Raw genomic sequence first — 15109 nt, 5'->3', positions numbered from 1 at the left:
GTTTTTCTAGTTATATACTACCGTTCTTTCATCTTAAATATCAGCCTTAGAAGTATTGTTGATATTTGCATTCCCAGTTTTTTCCATAATTCAGTGATTTCTCCTTACTATAGCCTGATAGCAGCATTATTTATAAAAGATGCAGAAAATGCATGCATGACATGAACCTATATGTATTCTGGCTTTAAATTTCCTTGTTAGTAACAGCTAATACCCACATGTAGTTTGTGACCATTCATGTCATTAGAGCTACGTACTATATCAGAAGACCAACATTTTTGGTAATAAAAATAATTGTGATTATGTATAACTATCCACCACACATTTGTCAGTTTGTCATACTGTGATGGCTTGTGTGTTGCTTTGATTTTGGAAGCTATGCCATGGATATTTTAAATACCTGCAGGGTCACTCATGGAAGACAGGTTTCAGCTGAGCTTCCAGATGAAGACAGACTAGGAAGAAGAGAGACAGACTATTTCCAAACATTTAGTCACTGAAAACTTTAGAATAGCAGTGGAACACTGTTAGCACCAGAATACTGAATATTGAAATGTGATGAAGAGCACCAGAATATTGTCAAATATACCGCCAGAAGATGAGTTTCTCAGGTTGGAAGGCAGTCAAAATGTGACTGGTAAAGAGATGCCTCCTCAAAGTAGAAATAACATAGATGACGAGAATGGAGATAAGCCTTCGTGACCTTCATTTAGTTATGGGGCACGACTCAAAATGAGAGAACAGCTGTAAACATTCATTAAAAATTGGAAATTGTAAAAAATGAAATGGAACACAAACATTGATATCCTAAGTATTAGTGAGCTTAAATGGACTGGCATTGGCAATTTTAAATCTGACAATCACATGGTTTACTATCTGGGAATGACAGACTAAAGAGAAATGTTGTCCCATTCATCATCAAAAAGAACGTTTTTAGATCTGTCTTGAAATATAACACTGTCTGTGATAGGATAATACACATAGGCATACAAGGAAGACCAGAGTCCTGGTGTACTACTGAGGGATAATGAACTAGACTGTAAGATCAGTTTGAACTGCAAGGTCAGTGATTCAAGCTCACTGGCCATCCTAGGAAACCCTATGCAGGGTTGCTATTAGCGGGAACCGACAAGATGGCACAACAAAGAAGAAAAATTAATACCACTATTACCCAAATTTATGCACCAGCACTAAAGCCAATGATGGTAAAATTGAAGAATTTTACCAACTTCTTCGATCTGAAATTGATGAAACATACAAACAAGATGTATTGATAATTACTGGCAATTGGAATGTAAAAGTTGGAAACAAAGAGGAAGGATCACAAAGTGGAAAATATGGCTTGGTGATAGAAATAATGCTAGAGATCCCATGATAGAATTTTATAAGACCAATGACTTCTACATTGCAAATACCTTTTTAAAACCACATAAAGTACAAATAAACACATGGGCCTCACCAAATGGAGTACACAGAAATCAAATTGACTACATCTGTGGAGAGAAATGGTGGAAAAGCTCAATATAATTAGTCCAAACAAAAGCCAGGGGTAGGCTGTGGAAGAGAATTAGTTGCTCATATGCTAGGTCATCCAGAAGCTGAAGAAAACTAAAACATGGTTGTCAGAGCCAAAATATGACCGTGAACAGTGAAGTGTTGTCAAGTTGATTCTGACCCATAGCAATCCTATATAGGGTTTCCGAGGAGTGGATGGTGAGCTTGAATCTCCAACATTTACAGTCCAGCACATTAATCCACAGTGCCATACCAGGACTCCTGATCATGAACATATCCCCCCTGAATTTAGAGATCATCTGAAAAACAGATTTTATGCATTAAACACTATTGACTAAAGACCAGAAGAGTTGTGGGATTACATCAAGAACATCATACAGGACAAAAGCAAAAAGTGATTAAGAAAACAAGAAAGAAGGAAAAGGTCAAAATGGATGTCAGAAGAGACTCTGAACCTTGATCTCCAGCATAGAATTGCTAAAGCAAATGGAAGAAACAAGAAGACAAAGGAGTTGAATAGAATATTTCAAAGGTCAGCTCAAGAAGACAAAGTCAAATATTATAACAAAATGGAGTTAGAAAACCAAAAAGGAAGAGGCCACTCAGCATTTCTCAAGCTGAGGGAATTGAAGAAAAGTCTCAAAGCCTGACTTGAAATATTGAAGGATTCTCTGGGCAAAACACGGAATGATGCAGAAAGCATCAAAAGAAAATGGAATGAATACTCAGTCACTGTAACAAAACAAAATGGTCAATGTTCAACCATTTCAAGAGGTAGCATATGATCAAAAGGAATCATATGATCAAAAGTCAATGATCCTGAAAGAAGAAGTCCAAGGTGCATTGAAGACATTGGCAAAGAACAATGCACTTGGAACTGATAGAATACACATTGAAATCTGTCAACAAACTGATACATCACTGGAGGCACTCACCCATCTATGTCAAGAAACTTCGAAAACAACTTCATGGCCACCTGAATGCAAGACATCCATATCTGTGCCCATTCCAAAGAGTGGGGTCCCAATAGAATGCGGAAATCATTGGACAATATCATTAATATTGAATGCAAGTAAAATTTAGCTAAAGACAACAACAAAAAAAAAATGGTTGCAACAAAACATTAACAGAGAATTTCCAAAGGATCAAGCCAGATTCAGAAGAGGTTGTCGAATAAGAAATATCATTGCTGTCATCAGATGGATCTTGGCTGAAAGCAGAGAATGCCAGCAAGATGCTTACCTGAGCTTTATTGACTATACTGTCTTTTGATGGTGCAGATCATGACAAACTATGGGCAACATTAAGGAGAATGAGTATTCCTAAACACTTAATATGCTCCTTAGTAAACTGTATATTCAACCATTTCTAGAGGTAGCATATAATTGTGAGAAATAGCTGTTGGTGGTCCATCTTCAGAATCAAGGAAATCTTGGGTATAGAAAGTTGGCATGACAAAAGGGAATTCTGAGAAGAGGAAGGGACTAGTCTGACCTGCTAGACTCTTTTAAAATAAGAATTCACCCATCAAAGAAGTAGAGGAAGTTCATGGGGAGGGGATGAAACTAACTTTAAATGAGAATGCTCCCTGTAGGGGCTAGTAGGCAACATTCAGGAAAGATTGTAAACTTCAAAGTACCCAGTAAAGGGGAAATGAAGGAGAGGCTTTTTCCAAGTTAGATTAATAAAACTCTTTGTCAAATGGCCACACAGTGTAACTGCCCATGTCTACTTGGCTGGTTGCCCGATTTTGCAAAATCAAATAAACAGGCCTATCTCTCTTGCTAAAACAAGTAAGTATTGGGTTATTTCGGCGTTTGTCAGTAAATAAGCGACCTAAACCTAAGAGGGGCTGAGGGAAGTATCTGGGGTACCAACCACGTTTCTCACAATAATCAAGAGCCAATGATGCTGAAGTAAGAAATCCAATGTGCATTGAAGGAATTGGCAAAGAACAAGTCACTGGGAATTGATGGAATATAAATTGAAATTTTTTTAAAAAGTGAGGCGACACTAGAGGCATTCACTTATCTATGCCAAGAAATTTGGAAGACAACTATCTGGCCGACTGATTGGAAGAGATCCATATTTGTGACCATTCCAAAGAGAGGTGACCCAACGGAATGTGGAAATCAGTGGATAATATCTTTGATATCCCATGTGAGTAATTTTTACTAAAGGTAATTCAGAAACAGCTGCAAGCATATATTGACAGAGAACTTCCAGAGCTTCAAACCAGATTCAGAAGAGGACATGGAATGAGGGATGTCATTGCTAATGTCAGATGTATCTTGGCTGAAAGCAGAGAATACCAGAAAGATGTTTACCTGTGCTTTATTGACTATACAAAGGCTTTCAATTGTGTGGATCATGACAAGCTATGGACAACATTGCGAAGTATGAGTATTCTGAAACATTTATTTGTGTTCATGAGGAATCTGTACATGGACAAAAGGCAGATGTTCGAATAGAACATGGGAACACTGAATGGTTTAAAATGAAGAAAGATGTGCAACAGGGTTATATTTCCTTCCTCATGCTTATTCAACTAGTATACTGAGCAAATAATCCAAGAAGCTGGTTTCTATGAATAAAAATGTGGCATCAGGATTGGAGGAAGACTCATTAACAACCTGTGATATGCAGATGATACAACCTTGCTTACTGAAAGTGAAGAGGACTTAAAATACTTACTGATGAAGATCAAAATCCAAAGCCTTCAGTATGGATTGCATCTCAATGTAAAGAAAACAAAAATCCTCACCTCTGGACCATTAAACAACATTCTTATCAACAGAGAAAAGATTGAAGTTGTCAAGAACTTCTTTTTTCTTGGATAAACCATCAAAACTCATCAAAGCAGCAGTCAAGAAATCAAACAATGTATTGCATTAGGAAATCTGCTGCACAAGACCTTTTTGAGGTGTTGAAGAGCAAATATGTCAGCTTGAGCACTAAGGTGCGCTTGACCCAAATCATGGTATTTTCAATAAACTCATATGCACACAAAAGCTGGATGGTGAATAAGGAAGACCCTAGAAGATTTGATGCACTTGAGTTATGGTGATGGAGGAGAATATTGAAAGTTCCATGGGCTGCCAAAAGAACAAACAGACCTGTATTGGAAGAAGCACAGCCAGAGTGCTTCTTGGAGGTCAAGATAGCCAAACTTTGTTTCTCATATTTCAGACATACTGGCAGGAGGGACCAGTCACTGGAGAAGGATATCATGTTTGATAAGATGGAGAGTTGTAGCTAAAGAAGAATACCCCCAATGAGATGAGTTTGTACAGTGGCAGCAGCAATTGGCATAAAAGTAGCAATGATTGTGAGGTGGCAGAGGGCTGAGCAGTGTTTCATTCTGTTGTGCGTAGGATGACTATGAGTTGGTATCAACTCAATGGCACCTAACAACAGAACTGTATCAATATGAATATTAATATTAGCTATTGTGCATAAATAAGAATCCTGGGAATTAATATATACATTAGGATTTCTTATATATTCTCTTTTCCTAGTTATGAGGGTAGGATATTAGATAGTATACTATAAAGGAATATGAGGATATTCACAGCCTGAAAGAGTCCTTGTTGGACTTCATTCTTATTCAAAAGGGATGGAAATCAGAGTTTTTCAAATAGAATTCATAGCAGTAGCTCAAGACCCATTAACATATACTATATATTTCATACATATATGGAACATATTATAGAATATTGCCCTTTGAATCAGAATTACGAAAACATATTTTTAAAAATTCTGTCATCTACTGTCTGTGTGAAAACATGATAAACTAACATCATTTCTTTCTTAATATTTTTGTGACTCATGTATGGACGATTTATGGCTGCTATGGCTTTTTGAAGATAGCAGTTACAGGTTTTGCAGTGGTATTGAAACTCCAGCATGCACAACAGGGTTAAAAGCAATTTCAATAGCAATAATTGTTGGTGTTAAGTGCTGTCCAGTTGATTCTGACCCGAAGTGACCCTGTATAGTATTTCTGAGGAGCAAGAGTGAGCCTGACCCACTGACCTTGTTGTTCAAACTGACTTTTCAGTCCAGTGCATTAACCCAGAGCATCACACCAGGACTCCATAGCAATAACAGTTATTATTTATTAAATTGTTATGAGTGAAAGTGCTGAGTCTTAATATACAAAAAATATAAACATATACAGTTACCATATTATTACTTTAATTTTGCAAAGAAAAGACTTATAATGACCAAAAGTTGGTAACTGATATATGTAATCAATTTTTAACTCATAGAAATCCTTTTCTGTATGTCAATAATTTTAATGTATCTCATAGCAACCCATGAAACAGTGTGAAATGATTCCATACAACTTTCTAGGCTATAATCTTTATGGGTGCAAATTGCCAGGTTTTTCTACTATATAGCCACTATGTGGATTTGAGTTGCTGGGTGGGTTTGAACAACCAACATTTTAGTTAGCAAAGAAGAACTTAACTATTTGTATCAAGGACTTCTTATTACTTTAGTAGCCCATTTTGTTATTACCATTCAGCAAAAATAAGAGACCTTTAATGATGAAAGGCCTAATAAAGGCCTGAGACGAGGAATGTCAAAGATAGAATCTGGTCTGTTTATTATGAAATCCGAAACCCTTAGCCAACACATGGTACAATTTATAGATTTTTTTCATGAGTAGTTGTCTAAGTCAGGAGATGGCAACATGGGTTTATGCGTTACAGTTGATGCTCAGAATGAGATACCACTTTTGAAACTGATTCTATCTGTGTTGAATCTTAGCTGCTGAAAAGTTCAATTATTTAGAATGCTATCAAGGCATATTTATTAATGCTGTCTGAGGTTTCTGTCTAAAATATTTTCAAACTTAGACAAATGTTTTAAATTTTCTTAGATTTTTGAAATATATATACAATGGAATATAATTTTTTGAGGAAAAGCTACACTATAATTTTTCCTCCATATATGAACTACAGGCATAAAGGATGCAGATAGGATAGAAATCAAAAAAGCATCAGAGTAGAAAAACCAGTAGCAAGCAAAAATTTAGCTCTAGTAAATGAATGGATGATCCATAAGATTTTTCTTTGAAGTTTTGATCTAAGGGAATAACAACAAAAAGAGACTGAAGAGGAAAAAAAAAAAAAAATAAATAAAAAGTTGATTCAACAAGAGGAAAACTAAATCTAAGTTAAATAAAGTATTCTTTTTAAAATACCCCAAATAAGCCAACTTTAGGTTGAAATCACCAGGTAAATAATAAGGTATCTGCTATATTATAAAACAAAAATAGAAGAAAATCTCATTTTTGAACTAGGCTATTATCAAAGAAAGCATCCTTTGATTCACTGATGACACCAATCTTATCTGATGCTCTGATCATTAGTGCACTCTAGGGCAAACTCATTTGACATCTCCTTCAGAAAGACAAAGAGATGTTTGGAATTATTTAGAAAGAGACCTATTTAAGAAGTATGAATCTGTCTTGGCTGTGTGAAGAATGTTAATCACAATATACAAGTACATGGAATTCAATTTGTTGTTGTTGTAAACTGCCATTTAGTTGGTTTTGACCCATAGCAACCCTGTATAGGGTTTCTGAGGAATAGATAGTGAGCTTCAATCTCTGACCTTGCAGTTCAAACTGACTTTACAGTCCAGAGCATTAACTCACAGTGCCACACCAGGACTTCAATTTACTGACTTACAGACCCTCAGAACAAACAAATATTTCTAAACCACCTGAGGGTTGTTTAAGGTGACCACAAAAGCAAGGTAAAGCTAATGGTAGATATTACATATTTGGAGTCCTGCTGTGGCTCTGTAGGATAAGCACAGGACTGCTTACTACAAAGTCAGCAGTTCAAACCCACTGACTCGATCACACATAATAACAACAATGATTAAATATTCACTAAAATCATTGATATGTTGACAGTGTGAGAGTGGCTTAAAAGAGGAGTGATCCCAGAGTTCTGTATTGTAAATAGGAGTTTTCCAGAAATCTGGAGGAAAATTGGAGTAGTGTTTCCGTTCTGCTGTGCATAAGGTCACTATGAGTCTGTATGGACTCGATGGCACTTAACAACAACAACAAGGCAAAGAAAAGAGTAGGGGTAAGGATAGAAAAACGATCAAAATGATCAAGGATCATTACTTGCAGTTTTTGAATTTGCACCACCAATATGGTACTGTCAAGCCCACCAGACGCTCCTTGGAAACCCTATACATGGTCACTGTGACACAGACCTACTCCAAGGCACTTAACAGCAACAACAATATATGGTGTTATAGGACAAACAATAGACTGTTAACTCCAAGGTCAGCAGTTAAAACCTACCAGCCACTCCTCAGAAACCCCATACAGCATAGCTGTGAGTCAGAACTACCTCAACAACATTTTAAACCAACAACAACATATTCAAATAGTTCAGCAGTCTGAATCTATTACTTGCTCTGCAGGAGAACGATGAGACTTTTCTGCTTTCATAAAGAATTACAGCCTTGGAAACCATATACAGGGTTGCTATGAGTCAGAATTGACTGAGAGACACAACCACCACCACCACCACCATACTCAAATAACTTGAAGTTTTGTTCAAAATGAATTTGCCATGCTTTATTCCAGACATATTGAGTCACAACTGATAATTGTAGGGGGCAAGAATTTACATTTTTAAAAGGCATGCATTTTTTTAAACATTAAGATTTGAGAATTTCTGCTACAGATGATGGAAGTACCTAGATTTGTTGTTGTTGTTGTCAGGTGACATCCAGTTGGTACCAACTCATAGCGACTCTATGCACAACAGAATGAAACACTGCCTGGTCCTGGGCCAACTTCACACTTGTTGCCATGACGGTCAGGAACCATAAACTATATTTTAAAATCCAAGCTCAAAAGGGCTGTAGGAAATCACCATGTAACATTTGAAGATCAAGGACAGAAAAATCTCTTCTTGAAAAACACCATTAAGGGAAGGATGTAGAGCATCCATCACACATCTGTTTTAGGGACAGCATTTTCCAAAATTACAGACTTGTTCACAAATACACATTATTGTATCAAAAGCTACAGAGAAACAATGAAGTTATGTCCCAAAATGTGCTGCTATCTTTCAAAAGCCCTTCTTTTTAATCTTGGGGTTTTAAGAACACCTTCTTTGTCTTGGTCTTTTTCATGTTTCCATTTTCATCTTCATAATTGGCACGATCTCTTTTCTTGGCAAACTTTTTCCCAAATGTCCCCAACAGGCTTTCATACCTTCTAGCCATTTCTTCATCGGATGCATCAAATTCCACTGTTTTATCTTCAACTTCTTCAGCTTTGCTTTTGGAGTTCATCTGAAGCGTTAATTTCTCAACAACAGAGTTAAATCCTCTGAATGACATTCTTCCATAGAGAAGGTCTTCACATACCGAGAAGCTCTGCTCTTGGATAATGACGCTGACTCTCTCCTTGTCTTTCAGCTCTGGAAAATGCAAGTTCCAGTGTCCTTCGCTGATGCTTTTCTTTTCTTCTTCCAGCTGCTTCTTGGTTTCCGAATCTAGTCGCCTTTGCATGAACTGCACACGCAGCAGGTTCTTGCATAATTTCGGCCTGTGCTCGGCTGCCATGGTGCTTCCCCGCCTGTGCGCTCCATAGGATTGTGAAGACTATAATATTTATGGTACCTTGGTGTGGTGCCGCAAGATAAGGCACTGGACTACAAGGTTGGTTTGCACTGCAAAGTCAGTGGTTCAAATCTACCAGCTGCTCCTCAGAAACCCTATAGAGGGTCACTATTAGTGGGAACCAACTCAATCGCATTTAACAACAATATTTATGGAACCCGACTGCCATTGCCACATCATTCTTTTGCATAGTGCCTGTTGAGTTCTAATCTTTTGTTTAGCAGCTCAGTACTCCACGCCTAACCCATGGCATCGCCACGACTCCTTAGTCCAAAGATGCTGTTGTTCTTAAGTGCCTTCAAATTGGTTCTGACTCAGAGTGGCCCTGTACAGGGTTTCTGAGACAAACTGGTAGGTTTGAACTATCAAACCTATGGCTCTCAGTCTATAATTTATATTTCTCTTTCTTCCACAGAGAAGGTTGAAGGGAGCTGGAATTAGATGTTTCCTTTCTTTCACTTCAAGAAAGCTTTGGCAAAGTAGTTTGCATTGAGGGCTGGCTATTGTTATGAGAGCATAGCACGATTTAAAAATGGTTGTATTTACCCTTCTCCTACTGGAAGTAAAAGGGAATTTTCCTCAGAGCTTCATAATGCGAACCTGGTAGGACTACTACAGATAAAATTCATGAAATTATGAAAGGCTCAAGGAGATCCTAGGAATTGTTGTCTTTCAATCTAGTCCTCGCTCAGTTTACAGCGATTACTTACCCTTTAAGGATGGTAACTGAGTGCTGATTTCAGGTAGGGTTTTCTGTTTCCAATAAGTGGAGATTCTTGTTTTTCTCTAGCCCAAGTTTCCAGCACTGTGATCCTTCTTTCAAAGACTGGTCCTTCAAGTGGGTTTCTGCCTGACCCACTTCCCAGAGAGAGGCCTTAGTGCCAGCAGCAGAGGGGAGAGCTACAGCATGGGGATTTGTTCTGACTGCCTTGCTCTCCTTGGAACTTCCTTCTTTTTTTCCCTTTAATGATATTTTACTGAGTTTTTGGTAGATGTTTTCACAGAAAATTAAGTTCCCATTTGAAAATCTTCATACAGATTGTTCAGTGGCATTAGTTACATTTAACACAATAAGTCAACATTCTCTTTGTGTTTTGTTTGTTCCCTTTCCAGGACTTTTGTTTCCCTAATTCCTTAGCTTCTTATTTTTGTTTTTAAGACATTGATGACATTTTGGTTTCATACTTATGATTTTTAAGAAAAACACAGATAGTATGTGTGGTAGTGGTTTTGGTGGTAGTGGTGTGTAATGGAATCAGTTCTGACTCACAGCGACTCTGAATAGGGTTTCCAAGGATATAAATACTTACAGGAGCAGAAAGCCTTATCTTTCTCTTGCAGATTGGCTAGTAGTTTTGAACTTCTGACCTTGAAATTAGCAGTCCAATTCATAACCACTACACCACCAGAGCTCCTTGATAATATGTGTAATATCGCTTATTTTGTGTACCACTCTGCCATTTCAATAAAAGGTAATTTCAGGGTGGTGATTCTTTTTATGAGAGTGTTTGTGCCTCCCATTTTGAGGGTCATTGTATTCATTTTCTTTTTATCTCATAAGCCACTCCTTCTCCTTTACGGAAAACTTCTTTTTACGTCCTGTACTTACTTCATGAAATAGTAGTTTTAAAATAGGACCCATATACTTAGTCCTCACACATCCATCTATAGACCTCTGTTTTCCTATCTATTCAGTCCCCATTTTGATGTCTAGTAAGTTTCTCAGATGTGTTGTGTTCAAAAGAAGACTCCTTGATTGTCCTAACTCAAACTTTGCCCCTACTTTTACCCATCTTGGATAGTGATGAAACACAGTTAACCAGAGCAAATATTTAGGCACTATCCCCATTCCCTTTATTTTCTCCACCTACTATATTTGATCTATCAGCAGGTACATTGCAACTTTCCTTAAGCTGTACCCCAACACTGACAGCTTCCCACTTACTGTATGGCTATCAATCTAGTTCAAGTTTCCTTCGACTCTTACGAGGCAGTTGCAACAGTTTCCTAACAATTCTCCCACCCGCATTTTGCCCCATGTAGAAAGTCCTCACAGACTTTAAAGTAATCTTTAAGAATGTAAATCAGAAAATACCAGTCTCCTGCTCAAAATTATCCATGGCTATCACTGATAAAATGAAACCCAAACTCCTTACCAAGGCACATAGAGTCCCACATCTCTCTTAGTGATATTTCCAGTACTTATACTATACCAAAACTATTTCAGCCATAGTAGAATCCTGATGTGGTGTTGTAGGATAATCTCTAAACCATAAGGTCAGTTTGAACTGCAAGGTTGATGGTTCAAAGGCACCAGCTGCTCCTGGGAAACTGTATACTGGGTTGCAATGAGACAGAAGCAACTCAATGGCACCTAACAACAATATAACATCAGTTAAGCACAGAAAATCAGCTTTTCTTCATAGATTCACATTTATATTTACCTCTTCATAGGGTCAATGCCCATGGAAGCAGCAGTCAAGAAATCAAATGAAGTACTGCATTGGAAAGATCTACTGCAAAATACCTACTTAAAGCATTGAAAAACAATTATGTCACTTTGAGGACTAAGGTGTTCCTGACTCAAGCCATAATATTTATAATTGCTTTATATGCATGTGAAAGCTATTAAATAAATAGGGAACAATTAAGGATTGGTGCATTTGAGTTATGGTGTTGCTGAAGAACGAATGAATCAGTGTTCAGAGAAGTAAATGCAAAATGCTCCTTAGAAACAAGGGTAAGAAACTTTGTCTCACATACTTTGGACATGTTATCAGGAAGGACTAGTCCCTGGAAAAGAACATCATGGTTGGTAAAGTAGATGGTTAGTTACACAGAAGAAGATCCTCAATAAGATGGATTGACAGAGTGGCTGAAATAATGGGCTCAAACTTAGGAAATCCTGGGAGGATTGCACAAGACTTGGCAGTGTTTATTTTGTTGTACATAGGATTTATTTGAGTTGGAATTGACGTTAGGGCACCTACCAATAACTTTCTATGATACTATTCTCTCAGATATAACCATGTTTTTTCTCTCTCACTTTGTTCTAGCCTCTGTGCAAATATAACTTCTTTTGAGTGTTCTTCCATGACCACCTAAATTAAACAATTCGCTCCTGTCCATTTTAGTCTATATTACCTTACTATAGAAATAAACTATAACAAGACAACAGAAATAAACTAAATTAGGTAATATAGAGCAATACAGACACGAGAGAATTGTTTATTCATATCATTTTCACTAAACCCATTGCTGTTGAGTCCAATCCAACTCACAGTAACTTTATAAAATAGAGTAGAATTTCCCCATAGGATTTCTAAGGTTCATTATAGAAGCTGACTGACACATCAGTCTCCCATGTGGCAGCTGGTGGATTTGAACTAGCAACCTCTTAGCTCACATAGAGCACTTAACCACCTTGCCACTAAGGCTCCTTAGCATTTTCACTACATATAATATTATGTATGTATTTTTTTGCTCATTTATTTTTTGAATTCTACAAAGAAAACAAACTCCAGGGAGTAAGTATTTTATCTTTCTTCAGTTCTTTATTCTCATCTCCCAAACCGAGAAAAGCCTGTTATAGACAAGGCAAATGAGGAATATGTGTTATATGAATGAATGCTTTATATGTACAAGTTTGAAGTCTTAACAATGGCACTATGAGTAGCAATGGAGAACAAAGAATGATTCTTTTTTGTTAAATTGAAAACTATTTCAGCTAACATATCAAATTATACTATAACAATAAGATAAAGAACTAAAAAACATTCAAAATATCAGTGTATCTATTATAAAAATGACAATACAGAGATATAAAAGGTTAATCTACACAAAATAACGAGTTGTCACCAGTAGATTTGGGTTTGAGGCATTCCTAAAACTAGAGTTGGTATGAAGGAAAAGGGACAATGGAATCATTGGGGTTGCTGCACTGGGTGACACTATCAGAGGAGTGACACCAAAATGACTGTCTCTAACATTTCCATACAGTGTTTCATCAGAAATTTATCATTTTTATTTTAAAAATACCCTATCTTGTGTTTGCTAGATGCCAACTAGTTGGTGCCAATTCATAGTGACAACTATGCACAACAAAATGAAACACTGTCCTATCCTGTCCCAATCTACAACCGCTGCGATTGAACTCAATGCTGCTGCAACTGTGCTAACCCATCTCATTGGGGTCGTCCTCTTCTTGATCCTCCACTTTACCAACTGTGATGTCTTCCTCCAAGAACTGGTGCCTCCTGATAATATATTCAAAGTATGCGTGATGAAGTCTGGACACCATGAATTCTAAGGAGCATTCTAGCTGTACTTCTTCCAATACAGATTTATCTGTCCTGGCATTCCATAGTTATTTTTAATATTCTTCTCTAACACTCAAAGGTATTAATTCTTCTACTGTCTTCCATAATTCACATGCATATGAAGCCATTGAAAATACTGTGATTAGGGTCAGGGGCACTCTTCAAACTGACATCTTTGCTCTTGAACACTTTAAGGAAGTCTTGTGCAAGAGATTTGCCTAATACAATGTGTTATTTAATTTCTTGACTGCTGCTTCCATGAGTATTGATGGTTAATCCAAGCAAAAGGAAGTCATTGACAACGTCAGTCTTTTCCTCACTTATCTCTTTTTAAAAAATATCTCAATTATTTATTCATTTATTTTTTTTTTACTGTGAACTAAGTGATAATTTACATGGGAGAGTATCAGCTTTACACCAATGTTTCATTGCAATGATTACAATCTCCTCTGTGCATCATCATTCAACAGTATTTGCTTTGCTTCCATTCCCAGTGGTTTGTTTTTGTTTAGTTTTGCTGCACACCAAAACACTCAGGAATTTATAATAATTTAAACAACCAAAGGGCACATTCTGCAAGCCTGCCTCCTAGCTGCCAGCACCCAGTCCCTCTCCCTCAATAAATCTAGAGTCCTCAGCTGCTCCCTCTCTTTATATTCTCATCTCTGCCTCCACTCTAGACCTCTGTGGCTGTCACTGACTCTGAGCCCAGGAGTCCCAGGTCTTGCCATACTGCTGGCCAACCAGATCTCCACCCGAGTTCACAGGCGTCTATTGAATGTGGTAAGGCTTAACTCACAGTAATATTGCTGTTTTTCCCTCACTTCCCCTTATCGGTGACCAACTTGGTCACCAGTCAGAACACATGTCTGCTCATGTATTCCCATTGAATCTTAGTCTTGGAAGGGGGTTTTCCCTGGGGGACCTGACCACTTGTCTTGATGTCTCCTGGGTGAACAACTTGCTTGTTCTTGTTGTGGTCAGTAGGACTGTCATTATTATTTTGTATTTTTCCTGTAGGTCTTTCTTTCAAGAAGTGTCTTCTGTTCTTCTAGACACTCCAGGCTGATCTGCTTGTCCTTTCAAGTGGAAATTTCCCACCTCAGAAGATTCTGTATGGGGTTCAGGATTCCACCCACGATCTTATGTAATGCATAGTCTGCAGAAAGCCTCCTTCACTGGGCTCATTGTAGCCCCATTTTAGGTATTCCAATCAGTCCTAGGCAGAAGACAGACTTAAAAGTTTTCTGTAGTGATATTTCTGGCTATTCCTTTCTCTCCCCCTCAAGTGTCTATTTCATAATGGTATTCAAGGAAACCAAGATTCAACAGACATTCAAGCATCTTAGCAGTATTTCCCCCCTTTTGCCTATTCCAACCATGGCTCAACCCCTGTATCCCAGAGCCCTGTTATTCCAATGTTGTACATACATCATCATTTACCTCTGTCCCACTTAACTCATGCAAACCTGCCTAATTGTTCTCCCATTGGCCTTGTTTTTCCATTCCCCTTAGCCTTATTCTGTATTGGCCCCCTCCCCAACACCCAAACTATCCTGTGTTTATTCCTTACCCTGTGCTCCATCATCCCCTCACTCCACCCCTCA

At 37.7% G+C, this 15109-nt stretch overlaps 1 pseudogene; it reads right to left on the bottom strand.

The window, feature by feature from the left end:
- Nucleotides 1-8643: 8643 nt before the first annotated feature.
- LOC102817603 lies at nucleotides 8644-9126 on the bottom strand (annotated as a pseudogene).
- Between the last annotated feature and the right edge of the window lie 5983 nt (nucleotides 9127-15109).

This window comes from Chrysochloris asiatica, unplaced genomic scaffold (genome assembly GCF_000296735.1).
Source record: "Chrysochloris asiatica unplaced genomic scaffold, ChrAsi1.0 scaffold00294, whole genome shotgun sequence".
In the NCBI taxonomy this organism is placed as follows: Eukaryota; Metazoa; Chordata; class Mammalia; order Afrosoricida; family Chrysochloridae; genus Chrysochloris; species Chrysochloris asiatica.
Note: the sequence above shows the minus strand (reverse complement) of the source record. Positions and strands in the feature narration are given on the sequence as shown.